The sequence below is a fragment of the Neophocaena asiaeorientalis genome, unplaced genomic scaffold (genome assembly GCF_003031525.2).
Source record: "Neophocaena asiaeorientalis asiaeorientalis breed wild unplaced genomic scaffold, Neophocaena_asiaeorientalis_V1.1 scaffold280, whole genome shotgun sequence".
NCBI lineage: Eukaryota > Metazoa > Chordata > Mammalia > Artiodactyla > Phocoenidae > Neophocaena > Neophocaena asiaeorientalis.
In genome coordinates, this window is record NW_020185321.1 from 6207006 (window position 1) to 6222103 (window position 15098).

Below are 15098 nucleotides of genomic sequence, written 5' to 3' on the forward strand. Positions count from 1 at the left end.
CCACAACTACTGAAGCCCAGGCGCCTAGAGCCCGCGCTCCACAACAAGAGAAGCCACTGCAGTGAGAATCCTGCACACCGCAACGAAGAGTGGCCCCCGCTCGCCACAGCCAGAGAAAGCCCACACACAGCAACAAAGACCCAACACAGCCAAAAATAAAAAATAAATTTTAAAAAATAGAGAGAGTGGAGTGGGGGCCTCCCCTTTCCCCCTTTGCCTCCTGACAGGAAAGGTTTAAGGGGGACTGAGCCCTGGGAGGCCGGGCTGGGCTTGTGGGCCGCCCCGGGGGCCCAGGCCATGGATGTACGCCGTCTGAAGGTGAACGAACTTCACGAGGAGCAGCAGCGCCACGGCCTGGACACTCGCGGCCTCAAGGCCGAGCTTGCTGAGCGGCTGCAGGCGGCGCTGGAGGCCGAGGAGCCCGACGACGAGCGGGAGCTCGAGGCCGACAACGAACTGGGGCAACCCGGGCACAACAACGAGGAGATGTCATGGACAATATTACCATGCAGAACCAATTTTATGAGATGCAGGTCATCAAGAAAGAGAACGAGTCAGGCTACGAGAGGAGAACGCTGGAAATGGACCAGCAGCAGCAGGCCTATCGCCCAGCAGAAGTGAAGACAGAGATGAAGCAAGAAGCACCCACCAGCTTCCTCCCGCCCGAAGCATCTCAACCCAAACCAGACAGACAGCAGTTCCAGAGTCGCAAGAGGCCTTATGAAGAAAACCGAGGACGGGGGTGTTTCGAGCACCGGGAGGATAGGAGGGGCTGCTTTCCTCAGCCTCCCGCTGAAGAGGATGAAGATGACTTTGACAACACCCTTGCTGCCATCGACACATATAACTGCGACCTCCACTTCAAGGTGGCCTGAGACCGGAGTAGTGGCTGCCCACTCACAACTGAAGGTTTTGCATACCTGTGGTCAGCAGCCCGTGCCAGCTATGGGGTCAGAAGGGGCCGTGTGTGCTTTGAGATAAAGATCAATGAGGAAGTCTCTGTGAAGCACCTTCCATCTACAGAGCCCGACCCACACGTTGTCCGTATTGGTTGGTCCCTGGACTCCTGCAGCACTCAGCTAGGCAAAGAGCCTTTCTCCTATGGCTCTGGAGGCACTGGGAAGAAGTCCACCAGCAGCCGGTTTGAAAACTACAGAGACAAGTTTGCAGAGAATGATGTGATTGGCTGCTTTGAGGACTTTGAATGTGGAAATGACGTGGAACTTTCCTTCACCAAAAATGGGAAGTGGATGGGCATTGCCTTCCGAATCCAGAAGGAAGCCTTAGGGGGTCAGGCCCTCTACCCTCATGTCCTGGTGAAGAATTGTGCAGTGGAGTTCAACTTCGGGCAGAGGGCAGAGCCCTACTGTTCCGTCCTGCCAGGCTTCACCTTCATCCAGCACCTTCCCCTGAGTGAGCGAATCCGGGGCACTGTCGGACCAAAGAGCAAGGCAGAGTGTGAGATTCTTATGATGGTGGGCCTGCCTGCCACCGGTAAGACCACATGGGCCATCAAACAGGCAGCCTCCAACCCCTCCAAGAAGTACAACATCCTGGGTACCAATGCCATCATGGGTAAGATGCAGGTGATGGGCCTACGCCGTCAGAGGAACTACGCCGGCTGCTGGGACGTCCTGATCCAGCAGGCCACCCAGTGCTTCAACCCCCTCATGCAGACCGCTGCCCGAAAGAAACGCAGCTATATCCTAGATCAGACAAATGTTTATGGGTCAGCCCAGAGACGAAAAATGAGACCATACGAAGGCTTCCAGCGCAAAGCTATTGCTATTTGTCCCACTGATGAGGACCTAAAAGACCGAACGATAAAGCAAAACGACGAAGAAGCAAAGGATGTCCCAGATCACGCCGTCTTAGAAATGAAAGCCAACTTCATGTTGCCAGATGTTGGGGACTTCCTGGACGAGGTGCTGTTCATTGAGCTGCAGCGAGAGGAAGCAGACAAGCTGGTGAGGCAATACAATGAGGAAGGCCGCAAGGCTGGGCCACACCCTGAAAAGCGCTTTGACAACCGAGGCGGTGGCAGCTTCCGGGGCTCTGGGGGTGGCGGCGGTTTCCAGCGCTATGACAACCGAGGTCCCCCTGGGGGCAACCGAGGAGGCTTCCAGAATCGGGGAGGAGGCAGCGGAGGAGGCAGCTACCGAGGAGGTTTCAACCTCAGTGGAGGTGGTGGCTACAACCAGAACCGCTGGGGTAACAACAGCCGGGATAACAACAACTCCAACACCCGAGGCAGCTACAACCGGGCTCCCCAGCAACAGCCGCCACCACAGCAGCCACCGCCACCACAGCCACTGCCGCCACCCAGCTACAGCCCTGCTCAGAACCTTCCAGGGGCTGGCAGCTACGCTAAGAACAGCAACATCCCTGGCTCAAGCGCCAATTACCAGCACCCCTACTGTCAGCAGCCACAGCCCTCCACAGCCGAGTTACAGCCAGCCACCTCCCTACAAGGGAGCTTACGGCCAGGGCTACACAGCTACACCATCTCCACCTCCGCCACCACCTGCCTACAACTATGGGAGCTACGGCGGCTACAACCCAGCCCCTTACACCCCTCCGCCGCCCCCCACCGCACAGACCTACCCTCAGCCCAGCTATAACCAGTACCAACAGTATGCCCAGGAGTGGAACCAGTACAATCAGAACCAGGGCCAGTGGCCGCCGTACTACTGGAACTGTGACTACAGGAGCTACTCCGGGAACACACAGGGGGGCACAAGCACACAATAGCCAGTGTGTCCTGGAGGCCCCTGCTGGCTTCCTCCACCAGCGCCCACCTTGGCCCCCCTTGTCCACCCCACCGTGTCATGTGGTGCTGGGGGATGGGTCCTCCCAGGGCTGCCTCCCCTCCAAGGGGCTCTTACCCCACACAGGGCCGGCATTTTCCTCTGGATTCAAACAGGCAACAATGACCTTTCAATTTTTATTTTTTATTTTTTTGCAGTATGCGGGCCTCTCACTGCTGTGGCCTCTCCCGTTGCAGAGCACAGGCTCTGGACGCGCAGGCTCAGCGGCCATGGCTCAAAGACTAAAGACGCCCCTTCCCTTGGTCATACAGTGAAGCTACAGGGCTGTGGGGGGGGGGCCCTTCCTGTCCTCTGGTCCCAGCCCTGCTCCAGCCCCTCAGCTTCCCAGATTCTCATGCAGTTGGTTTTAAATTCTTCCAGGAGCTGTTTTACTGTCTACTTTTCAGGATTTAAAAAAAAATCAAAAACTTAAAAACACACAAGTTTAAAAAAGCAAAACGCAGCAGGAGGAAGTGACAGATGTTTTTTGGTAATTATGCTTTTTTTTTTAATTTTTAGAATTTGTCCCTTTTTACTGTGGGTCGGCTGTTGATATTCCATCAGGATAACCATTTCTTTGCTGAGTTCAGGTGACCGAGGAAGAGCCACACCCTCAAAACAAAACACACACAAAACAAAACCACAGAATAATCTTTAACCTAACTTTTTATACAGTGTCTCAGTTTCCCATAACTTTGCACAAAACCTTCTGTGTTCAGTTGAATTGTACCTGCCTTTTGTATTTGGAGAGAGTGTGACTATTGAACTTGAAACCTTTTATCCGGGCATCTTGGTAGTTTCTGGTGGGATTAATCGGGTGAGAGGGAAGAAGGGAGTTGGGGGGCTCCTTCCTTTCAGAACATGAAGTTTCTCACTGCCTCCTCTCCAGAGGTCTCCCAGGTGCCAGACCTAAAGGTTTTTCCTACAGTGATCCTCTGATTATTTTTACTTCCCCTTGACCCATATGTTTTAACAGGACTTTAACAAACTGCACTTATTAAGAAATGTGTTTGCTCTGTCTTGTTTTGTTTCAATAAATGACATGGCACTTCCTAGCAGGAAGGAAGCAAGGTTTCAACCCTGATTAAAAAAAAAAAAATAGAGAAAAGTATAGCATGCTAACACTAACCAAAAGAAAGCTGGGGGCTTCCCTGGTGGCGCAGTGGTTGAGAGTCCGCCTGGCAATGCAGGGGACGCAGGTTCGTGCCCCGGTCCAGGGGGATCCCACATGCCGCGGAGCGGCTGGGCCCGTGAGCCATGGCCGCTGAGCCTGCGCGTCCGGAGCCTGTGCTCCGCAACGGGAGAGGCCACAGCAGTGAGAGGCCCGCGTACCGCAAAATAAACAAAAACAAAACAATGTCAAAGTGACGCCAAGAAAGAGTACAAGGTGTTAAGCTTTCAAAATCCACGTCTTCATTCAAAATTGAGTCAGGGGGAGGGGAGGGACTGAGAAGACCATGTATTAAAAAAAAAAAAGCTGGAGCAGCTGTAGTAATTTTAGAGGAAGCTGACTTCAGGGAAAATTATCAAGGATAAAGAGGGCCATTACATAATGATACAGGTGTAACAAAACAGTAGTAATCTTTATATGTACCTAACAATGGACCATCCAAATATGTGAGGGAAAAACTCTTAGAACTACAAGGAGAAATAAATAAATCCACTATTATAATTGGATTCCTTCAACACCCTTTTTTTAATAATGGAAAATCGGTAAGGACACAGTTGACTTCTAGCCCCATCAATCAACTGGATATAATTGACACCTATAGACTACTGCTTCCAACAACAGAATAAACATTCTTCTCAATTTTACAAGGAACACTCACCAAGATAAACACAGCAAGCATCTGTGGCCTTAAAACATACCTTAACAAACTTAAAAAAACAAACCATAAAATGTATGCTCTCACACCACAGTGGAACTGAACTAGAAATTAACAACAGAAAGATAGCTGAAAAACCCCGAAATACCTAGAGATTAAACAACACACTTCTAAATATCACACAAGTCAAAGAAATCTCAGAAATATTAAAATATCTTAAAATAAATAAAAATGAAAATACAGCTTATCAAAATTTGTGGGATACAGTGAAAGCAGATCTTAGAAGGAAATTTATAGCATTGAATATATATATTAGAAAAGAGGAGGGCTTCCCTGGTGGTGCAGTGGCTAAGAATCCACCTGCCAATGCAGGGGACACTCGTTCGAGCCCTGGTCCAGGAAGATCCCACATACCACAGAGCAACTAAGCCCGGGAGCCTGTGAGCCACAACTACTGAGCCCACATGCCACAACTGCTGAGGCCCGTGCACCTAAAGCCTGTGCTCTGCAACAAGAGAAGCCACCGCAATGAGAAGCCCATGCACCGCAATGAAGAGTAGTCCCTGCTCGCAGCAACTAGAGAAAGCCCACGTGCAGCAACAAAGACCCAATGCAGCCAAAAAATAAAAATTAAAAATTAAAAATTAAAAAATATATATAAATAAATAAATAAGACAGGGGTTGATGCTTCCATGTTACATCCTGGGGCACCAGCTCTGGAGGCGTCTATTGTCCCCATTTTACATGCCATAAAACTGAGGCCTGGGCTTCCCTGGTGGCGGAGTGGTTGAGAGTCCGCCTGCCGATGCAGGGGACACGGGTTCATGCCCCGGTCCGGGAAGATCCCACATGCTGCAGAGCAGCTGGGCCCGTGAGCCATGGCCGCTGAGCCTGTGCGTCCGGAGCCTGTGCTCCACAACGGGAGAGACCACACAGTGAGAGGCCCGTGTACCGCAAAAACAAAAAACAAAAAACTGAGGCCTGCCCTGGGATCCCAGAGCTTGTAAGCAGCTCTTTTTAAATCCCAACTATATATCATTTTACTCTACCCTTTACAACTAAATCTTACCTCCTCTGAGTACAAAATGAGTGCATGATTCATGACACCTATTTATACCAAGAAAAAGGACTAGAGCTTGAGCTTGTTAACTCTTGGCTTCTCCTGTGGCTCAGAACGTGGCCTTGTGCACATCACTTAATTCATTCAGGAAATACTGCCTGAGTTCCTGCTGAGTGCTGGACACTTCTAGAAGTGTGGCACACAGCAGTGAACAGGACAGATGGGTCTCAATAGCTTATGTTCTAGTTGAGCAATAGACAACGTTAAACTTTTAAAACACAGGTGAGTGCTCTAATGAAAAGACCGTATAAAGGGATGGAGAGAGATAGGGTGAGCGGTGCAGGGGCAAATCATGAAATGGTCTGAGTAAAACAATAGAATCAGTTAATTGTGATAATTAGTAGTAATTAATAGTAGAACAAATTAAACATACTTTATGCAAGGAAGAAACCCCAATATTTTATGTTTCTTTTTTTCCTCTGATACAACAGTTTAACTTTTTAAAAACTCTCCATTGGATATTTAAAATCTGTGGGCTATGTTAATGTATAGTCTACAGTATATAATCCCGTTGCGGAGCACAGGCTCCGGACGTGCAGGCTCAGCGGCCATGGCTCACGTGCCCAGCCCCTCCGCGGCATGTGGGATCTTCCCGGAGCCGGGAACAAACCCATGTCCCCTGCATCAGCAGGCGGACTCTCAACCACTGCGCCACCAGGGAAGCCCCAAGTTTAAGACTTTAAAAGGAGAACATAAATGCAATAGACCTAATGAAAAAGATAATACCTATATTTAATTTTAAAAAGGAAATATTTCTGTCTCATGATATAGTGGGATGTTTTTACTCTGTTTTCTTTGTCAATGTTTCTCTGAACTGCCTGTGGCCTTCAAGACATACTTCTTTTCTTGTATGAACAGTAGTGGTAAAACTGACTACATACAAAATTTACTTTGACTTGGAGCTCTGCTCCTATCAAGCCCACGTTATGCTAATTCCTGGTGTCACCCCAATTTGATGACAGCAAGCCAAATATCTCCTAAACAAAAGCATATGAGCGTGGGATATTTAATGATTTTATCTACTAGCAACAGCAGGTTTTTAGATTTGGATGAATTCATTTCCAGCTCTCTAAAAATGTCTATCCACTTTGTATCTAAAAGGCTATGCTAGTAAAGCAGCTGTTTGCTGGGTCTTGGATCTATAAATTCATCAGAGGCTATCCATGTCTAAAATGTCCACAATTTTTAAGCACTTCAGTGTTTGAATGTCACTTTAAGTTAACCCCTCTCAGGGAAAATGAGAAAGGTAATTTGAACTTGTGAAGTTGAAGTTAACAGTTTCAGTCAAGAAATTGAGAAAGTTCTATTTAACCAGATCATCAAACACTTCTGGAGAAACAGCATATAACTTTTGTTTTACTATAATCATTTTCTCCTTTCTCATCCTCATTCTCCAAATTAGAGAAGGACATGCTTGCCCCACACTTGGAAAATATAATTTTACAGTAAGACATTTTAACATCTTTTCTATGGTTAGCATCAATAGCAATCTGGTACACATATGTCTAAGGAGGCCATCTCCGTCCATTTCTTTAAAGCTTAAAATCTTACCAAGTGCTTCTGCATGTTTTGAAGAAATCGAGAAATAACCAAAACCTTTCATTATGAAAGCCTCAGTATTCAGATAAGCAAATCACATCCCCTTTTTTGCAGTGTTGCAGATAAAATCTTTTAATTTTCTTTTTTTATAAAGATTTTTTGATGTGGACCAGTTTTAAAGCCTTTATTGAATTTGTTACAATATTGCTTCTATTTTCCGTTTTGGTTTTTTGGCCACGAGGCATGTGGGATCTTAGCTCCCCGACCAGGGATCAAACCCACACCACCTGCATCGGAAGGTGAAGTCTTAACCACTGGACCGCCAGGGAAGTCCCTAATATCTTTTTATTTTCTTCGGTGAAAAGTTTAGGGACTGAATGGAATTTACGAAAATTACATCTACATTGTCTGCCAAATGTGCAGATAGATGAACAAAATCTAGTTATTAATTGAACAAGATATCAACACCCTTTCGTTTTATGTTTGTGTGGGTGTGGTTTCATTAAAATCTTCATAGAAATCAAGATGATGATTTGAAACTCCATTTTTCGAGTACCTAAGAACTAGGGGGAAATTTTTGTTACCATGACTCCACACACCACTTGATAAACTGTAGAAAGCTGATCATGATGGCTGGCAAGATCTGACAAAATAGGCTTTAGACTGTAAGGGACCAACATATCTTGTCAAAATTTCCCCTTTAGCTTGCCCATGGGATGTTTTAGCTGCAAGCTCTGAGTTCGAAAAATTAACTGTACTGAACTGTACCTGGTTTCACAGAGCAGTCAAAGGAATGATGATGATGTGTGTTTGGTATACCTAAGCCAATTCACCACCACTATTTTTATTGGTGTCTTTGGGGGAGCTGAAAAACCTTGACAAAGTTAAAAGTACTTACCTGTCTTTTCCCAGACTTGTGAGATTGCCATCGTGTGTACTTTTACATACCTTTCTCCCGAATACTCAATCCTGAATTTTCTCCATATTGTTCAGTATTCTCTGTTTTGGTTATTTATCTCCCTAATCCATGTGTCCTTCCATTTGTCATTAAAAGAACACATTTGGGCTTCCCTGGTGGCGCAGTAGTTGAGAGTCTCCCTGCCGATGCAGGGGAGGCGGGTTCGTGCCCCGGTCTGGGAGAATCCCACATGCCGCGGAGCGACTGGGCCCGTAAGCCGTGGCTGCTGAGCCTGCGCGTCCGGCGCCTGTGCTCCGCAATGGGAGAGGCCACGGCAGTGAGAGGCCCACGTACCGCAAAAAAAAAAAAAAAAAAAAAACACATTCACTTAAACTTTTTTTGGTCTGGGTTATGCTGGTGTTGGTATCGTAACCATTCTTTTCATTAACTAAAATCTTAGAAAACATTATCACAGTATTCACAATTGTCAGAAGTTAAAACTAGCACTACTTGATACAAAGCATGAGTTAATCCACAGGCACAGGCAAAACCAGTTACGGCTCCTAATTACAATACACTTAAGTTGCGTTACTCAGAGTGATGCATCAATGAATGATTCCTTATTGTGAACTACCAATCATGGTTATCAACATCAGCAGTCAGGGGCAGTATGGAAGGCAAAAAAATCTCTGCTGTATCATTTGACACTAAAATCTGTTGCTTTCAGCAGTTCCTATTTGGGGGCCACCATATCAGTTTTCTACTTTACCCACAACCTTTGCACCCATTGCAAAAACTGGGACTTTGCACGTCCTGAGAAGGGGTTTCCTGGGAAGCAGGTGTTTCAGTGCTAAAACCGGGATAGTCCTGGGAAAACCAGGACAGTTGGTCACCCTATAAGTAGTCTTGACTACGTCTTGTCCACCACCTCCCCTTTCCCCTACTTCCCGACCCTGCCAGAGCTGCCCTCACCCCAAGCTCAGCCAGTCACCTTCCCTCTCCTGGCAGTCTGAAATCTGGAAGGGAGACATGCCTAGCCTGGGAGCTGCCACAATATAGAAGGTTCAAGCATTCCCCAAACAGCCCTAGCTGATTATTAGATAATTCTTGTTGTCCAGGGTTTTCTTCAACCCACTCCTTACCCTAGTATTCTGGTTAACTGCCTTTTCTGCTGAAGGTAGCCAGAGTTGGTTTCTTTAGCTTTCAGACAAGAGCGTCTTCACTACTGCAGTAGTTTTGCTTTTGCTGATGTCCTTTCTATATCCTGTTGATCTGTGTCGGATCCTGGGTTCCTTGACACCAAATGGATATTCAGGTGTGGTTTAAAACTAAGATGGCTCTCGGTGATTTCCCGAAAAACAGCAAGGAGGTTGGGTGTTTGTACCTTTGCAATTGCTGAAGAGGGACTCAGCTGTGAGTTGTCAGCAGCCGACAATCCCAGCAGCTAGGGGGATGGGTGCTTTGGCCCTGAAAGGGAGAGAGATGGGTGGCACACCTCAGCATTCACTATACTTTATCTCTATTCAGTATCACATTAAAACCAAATTGTACCACTATAATATTTTAAATTGTTAGTAAGATCAGGTTTGTTTCTCTTTTTAAAGTACATAAATATTTAGGAGTTTTTGCCAGTATATATCTTCTAAGAGTTTATTCCACATATAAAGTGAACAAGCAGATATAACATTCATTTCACAACTCTTTCATTTTCCCATATTGGGCTAGGGTTTTTTCCTTCAGAACTTTTTAGGTACACAATCTGTATCAGTAATTGTTAATTTGTCTCATAATTACTAATAAGTAGAATTCTATTTTTAAACCTGCAATTATGGTAACTTACCATCAGTCACTCATCCAGTAAGAGCGGATGAATTCAACCTCTTGCATTCTGGTCTCCAAACCCAAGCTATGGGGTAGTGCTTCTCAAATTTTCATGTGAACAAGAATCATCCAGGAATCAGTGAAAATACAGGTTCTGATTCAGGAGGTCTGGGGTTGGACCAGAGAATCTTTTTCAAATAAGCTGCCATAGGGCTAGTCTGAGGACACCTTAGGAACAGTGAGGTTCTAAAGCAGGAATTAATAAATTACAGCCCACAGACTAAATCAGCCTGCTGCTTGGTTTTGTTTTGTTTTAATATTACTTATTTACTTGGCTGTGCTGGTTCTTAGTTGTGGCACACGGGATCTTTTGTTGCGGCACGCAGGATCTAGTTCCCTGACCAGGGATCAACCCCGGGACCCCGGCATTGGGAGCATGGAGTCTTAACCACTGGACCATCAGGGAAGTCCATTTGTTTTTTATGGCTAAGAATAGATTTCATAATTTTATTTTATTTATTTACTTTTTTGGCCACACTGGCAGCATGTGGGATCTTAGTTCCCTGACCAGGGACTGAACCCATGCCCCCTGCAGTGGAATTGCAGAGTCTTAACCACTGCACGGCCAGAGAAGTCCAAGATTTCATAATTTTAAGTAGTTAAGATAAAATAAAAAAGAATAAATATTTTGTGATATGAGAAAATTACATGAAACACAAATTTCAGTGTCTGTAAATAGGGTTATTAGAACACAGCCATGCTCATTTGTTTATGTAATGTCTGTGGTTGGTTTTACACTACAAGGGCAGAGTTGAGTAGTTGTGACAGACTGTAGGGCCAGGCCTGCAAAGCTGAAAATACTGTCTGGCTCTTCACCAAGCTCTAAAGCACTAAATCTGCTGTTTCAGAGATGATGAACACTTCCTAGGGAGAAAGGGGGATTAGCTGTTGAGTTCCTTCTGGTTCTGGGTTTAACAGATTTGTAAAGTCTGTTAGAAAGAAGAGGAAACAAGGTTTTGAGGAGAAAGGACAGAGAAAGTGAATAAAGAACCAGGAGGTAAAAGTTTCTTGAGATTAAAAGGGCTTTGCAGAAGGGTTTGGGTTATACAAGTGCATGCATTTGTTTAAATTCAGCAAACGTACACTTATAAAATATTCCGATTTCTTCAGCTTACTTGGAAATGAATGAAAAATTGAGAGGGACTGATGAATGGATAGATGGAAAGATAAAAAAGCAAATAGGGTAAAATGTTAATAGTGGTATAGGAGTGTTCACTCGACAATTCTTCCAACTTTTCTGTATATTTGAAAGTTTTCGTAATACAAAGTTAGAGGGGTAACGGGGAAGAGAACGTGAAGGAGGTTACAAACGGAATGATCTTGGGGTAACTTCTGAGGAACTGACTCTTGTGTAAGACATTTTTACTGACTTCCAATGGAGGACCTCCGCTTCCATTGCTCCTGCACCAAGAGACCCAGGGAATTTTAAGCATCAACACGCACAGTGACTGCCATGGCAAGGCAACTCACTCAGGTCTTAACAGATTACCCAGGACACTCCCCTCTACCCAGGGCTGGCTTCATGGGCATGCAACCTGTATAGCTGCAGACAGCCCCACACTCAGAAGGTCCCACACTTGGTTTAACACTCTGCTGTTGCTGTCTTGAAATTTGTGGTAATTTTTGAACAAGAAGCCCCACGTTTTCATTTTGCCCTAGGTCCACAAATTATGTAACTGGTCCTCCCCCAACTCTCTCCTTCCCACCTACCTGACATATCTGAAAAAACAGTGCATCTGAAGTCCCACATCAGGATGGCTCCTGATGAAAAAGCCTCTCAGACCATTAAAATATGCCAGTAATAGGTTATACTTAGAGTTTGAAAGCAGACATGGTTTTTAAATAAATTCAGGGGGACGATTTGCACATGCTTCACATGTGTGATAGGACTTTTTTTGAAGATCAGGTTTTTTACACAAATTAAGGTATGTAAAATGCATGAATACTTTCGAATATTCAAATATATAGATATTAAAAATTAAAATAAAATATTAAAATAATTGTTTATTTCATTGTAAAATAATTGTTTTAAAGATTTATTTCTTACCCTGTTACTTATTGAGATGTTATTGACATACAATAAGCTGCACATATTTAAAGTGTACAGCGTAGTAAGTTTCAACATATACATACACACGTAAAACCATCACAACCAATATTCGATCATACCCATCACCCCAAAAGGTTACTTGTGCTACTTTGTAACTCTCCCTCCCACACTGGGCAAAACTCCATCCCCTAAACAACCACTGATCTGCTTTCTATATAGAGTTTCATATAAACGGAATCATACAGAATGTACGCTTTTTGGGACTTCCCTGGCCGTCTAGTGGTTAAGACTCAGCACTTCCACTGCCGGGGGCAAAGGTTCGATCCCTGGTCAGGGAACTAAGATCCTGCAAGCTGCGCCCTGCGGAGGAAAAAAAAAAAATCTGGCTTCTTTCACTCAGCATAATTAGTTTGAGACATCCATATTGTTGTATGAATAGTTATTCCTTTTTATTGCTGAGTAGCATTCCATTGTATGCCATACTTTGTTTATTCATTCATCTATTGATGGACACTGGATTATTTCCTATTTTGGGCTATAACAAATAAAGCTGCTATAGACATTTGTGTACAGTCTTTGCAGGTGGGTCTATGGTGGTGAAGCAGGTAGCTGCGCCCATTGGCTCCCTGGGGGCAACCATCATCAAGGATATTTCTGGCAATTCCCCAATCTGTTTCCGGCCCAGTTTTTGCTTGTAGGGAGGATAGGCGACTGATACCGACCTGCTCCCATCCTTTCTTCAGGGACTCCAGCTCTGGCGCTGCCACTTCTGCATCAATACAACAGCCAGCGTCTCCTCTTAATCAACCTGTTGTCGCTCATAAGAAAGATGGCAGCGCCCTGCAACCAGTTTTTATTAGCGTTAAGGTAGGGCATCCCAGGCGCCACCATTTTGGAGGAGGTGCCAGGCATCTTACATTCTGCTTCTGGGTCCCTACACAGAAGAGGCCATGGCAAGGGGGTACCTTCCAATAAGTGCAAAAGGCACTTGGGCTCTGGCTTGATGGGGTTGGGAAAGAGGCCCTGGGTGGACAAAGGTTTGGGAAAGGGCAGGGCAAGGGGAAAGAAGCCGCAGTAAGGGGGAGTGCAGCTCTAACGGCGCTTCCAACCTGACCCATAGTCACTATGTGAGACAGTGTTTATTGTTGGTTTAAGTCAGTAAATTTTGGGGGCAGTTTGTTTTTCGGCAATAGAGAGTACACCTTCCTTGCTAGTCTCCAACATTCCAGGCACACTGCCTATTTTAGGGTCTTTGCATTTGCTGTTCCCTCTGCCCGGAATAGTTTTTTTTTTTTTGGACACGTGCATTATTAGGTCCCTCATTTCTTTCCGGTCTTTATGCAGAGGTCCCTTTGGAGGCCTTTCTCGGCTACTGTATCTAAAATTTCACTCCCCTCCTGTAATAGGGGAGGCGCAGGCACGACCTATAGCAGTCCTGCTCAGCCATTAGTCAGCACCGCAGTGGGCCTCTCCCCCTCCCCCTCCTCTGTATAAAAGGAGACCGAATTTGGACTGAGGGAAGATGGTTTTTTGAGACTCTAGTCTGCCATCTTCTTGGTCTGCTAGCTTTCCAATTAAAGTCGTTATTCCTTGCCAGAACAATTCACCTCCTGATTTACTGGCCTGTCCTGCAGTGAGCAGAGTGAGCTTGGGCTCTGTAACACTCCTACTATTTAATTAATTTATTTAATTAGTTTTTGGGTTTTCTGGCTGCGCCACATGGCATGTAGGATCTTAGTTCCCTGACCAGGGATCAAACCTGCGCCCCCTGCAGTGGAAGTGCGGAATCTTAACCACTGGACCACCAGGGAAGTCCCAACGCTCCTACTATTTTATATACCCTTTCCCTATTTACTTTTTGCTCATTGACAATTATCAGTTTCCCTTTCTGTCTGATGTATCCCCAATGCCAAGAACAGTGCCTGGTTCACGGTAAGCACTTAGAATGCACTTGTGGGTAAAGGATGCACTTCTATTTAGAGTTCAAGAACTCCCAACAAGCACATCCAGAATCTGTGGCTCACTCAGATCTCTGCTCCAGCACTAGCCTTCCTGACTCCTTCCTACTTTTCAAATCTATTTCCCTGGTGAGGTGGGTAGGTTCTAAGATGGCCTGCAATGACTTCTACCTCCTGGAAGTCTGGAAAGAGGAATCCCCCGTGTGTAATTTCTTCCCCTTGAATGTGGCTGGGAACTGTGACTTGCATCTAACCAACAGAATACAGCAAACGTGACAGGATGTCACTTGCATGATATTATTACATAAGAGTGTAACTTCTGTATTGGTAGCAGACTCCTTATTGAAAGCAAGCTGCTGTGTTGTGAGCTGGACTTTGGAGATGCCCATGTGACAAGGTACTGAGGGTAGCTCTGGCCCACAGCCAGCATGAAATGGAGGCCCTCAGTCCAGCAATTCACAAGGAATTGAATTCTGCCAACAACCATGTGATCTTGGAAGCAGCTCCTTCTCTTGCTGAGGATCAGATGAAACCACTGTTCTTGGCAACACCATGACTGTAGCCTTGTGAGACTTGAACCAGAGGACCCAGCTAAGCTGTGTCTGGACTGACAGAAACTGTGAGATAACAAATGTGGGTTGGCTTAAGCTACTAAATTTGTGATAATTTGTTAGGTAGCACTAGGTAACTAACACACTTAGGTTACCAAAGCTAGAGACCAGTGTTAACAGATGTCATACTTTTTTCTCATTACTATCTGTTCTGTGAGGAGGATGCTTTGTTTCAGGGCTAACGATTAGGTGTGTGATCCATACCACAGCTCCACCCTTGTCTGACCATCAGAATTACTGAGGATGCTTGAACCCTCTGCCAGAGCTAATCAAACAGAATCTCTGGGGCCAATATGTTTTTAAAAAAAATTCTCTGCAAAGTGTCTTGCCCAAGATATTTATTAACTACAAAGGCAGAAATGGCAGATTTAGAGTGGGGAAATCTGACATTGAGCACCTTGACCAAAT

General features: G+C 45.4%; 1 pseudogene; it reads left to right on the forward strand.

Annotated features, from left to right (window-relative positions):
• Positions 1-297: 297 nt before the first annotated feature.
• LOC112392231 (heterogeneous nuclear ribonucleoprotein U-like protein 1 pseudogene) lies at positions 298-2751 on the forward strand (annotated as a pseudogene).
• Positions 2752-15098: the final 12347 nt, after the last annotated feature.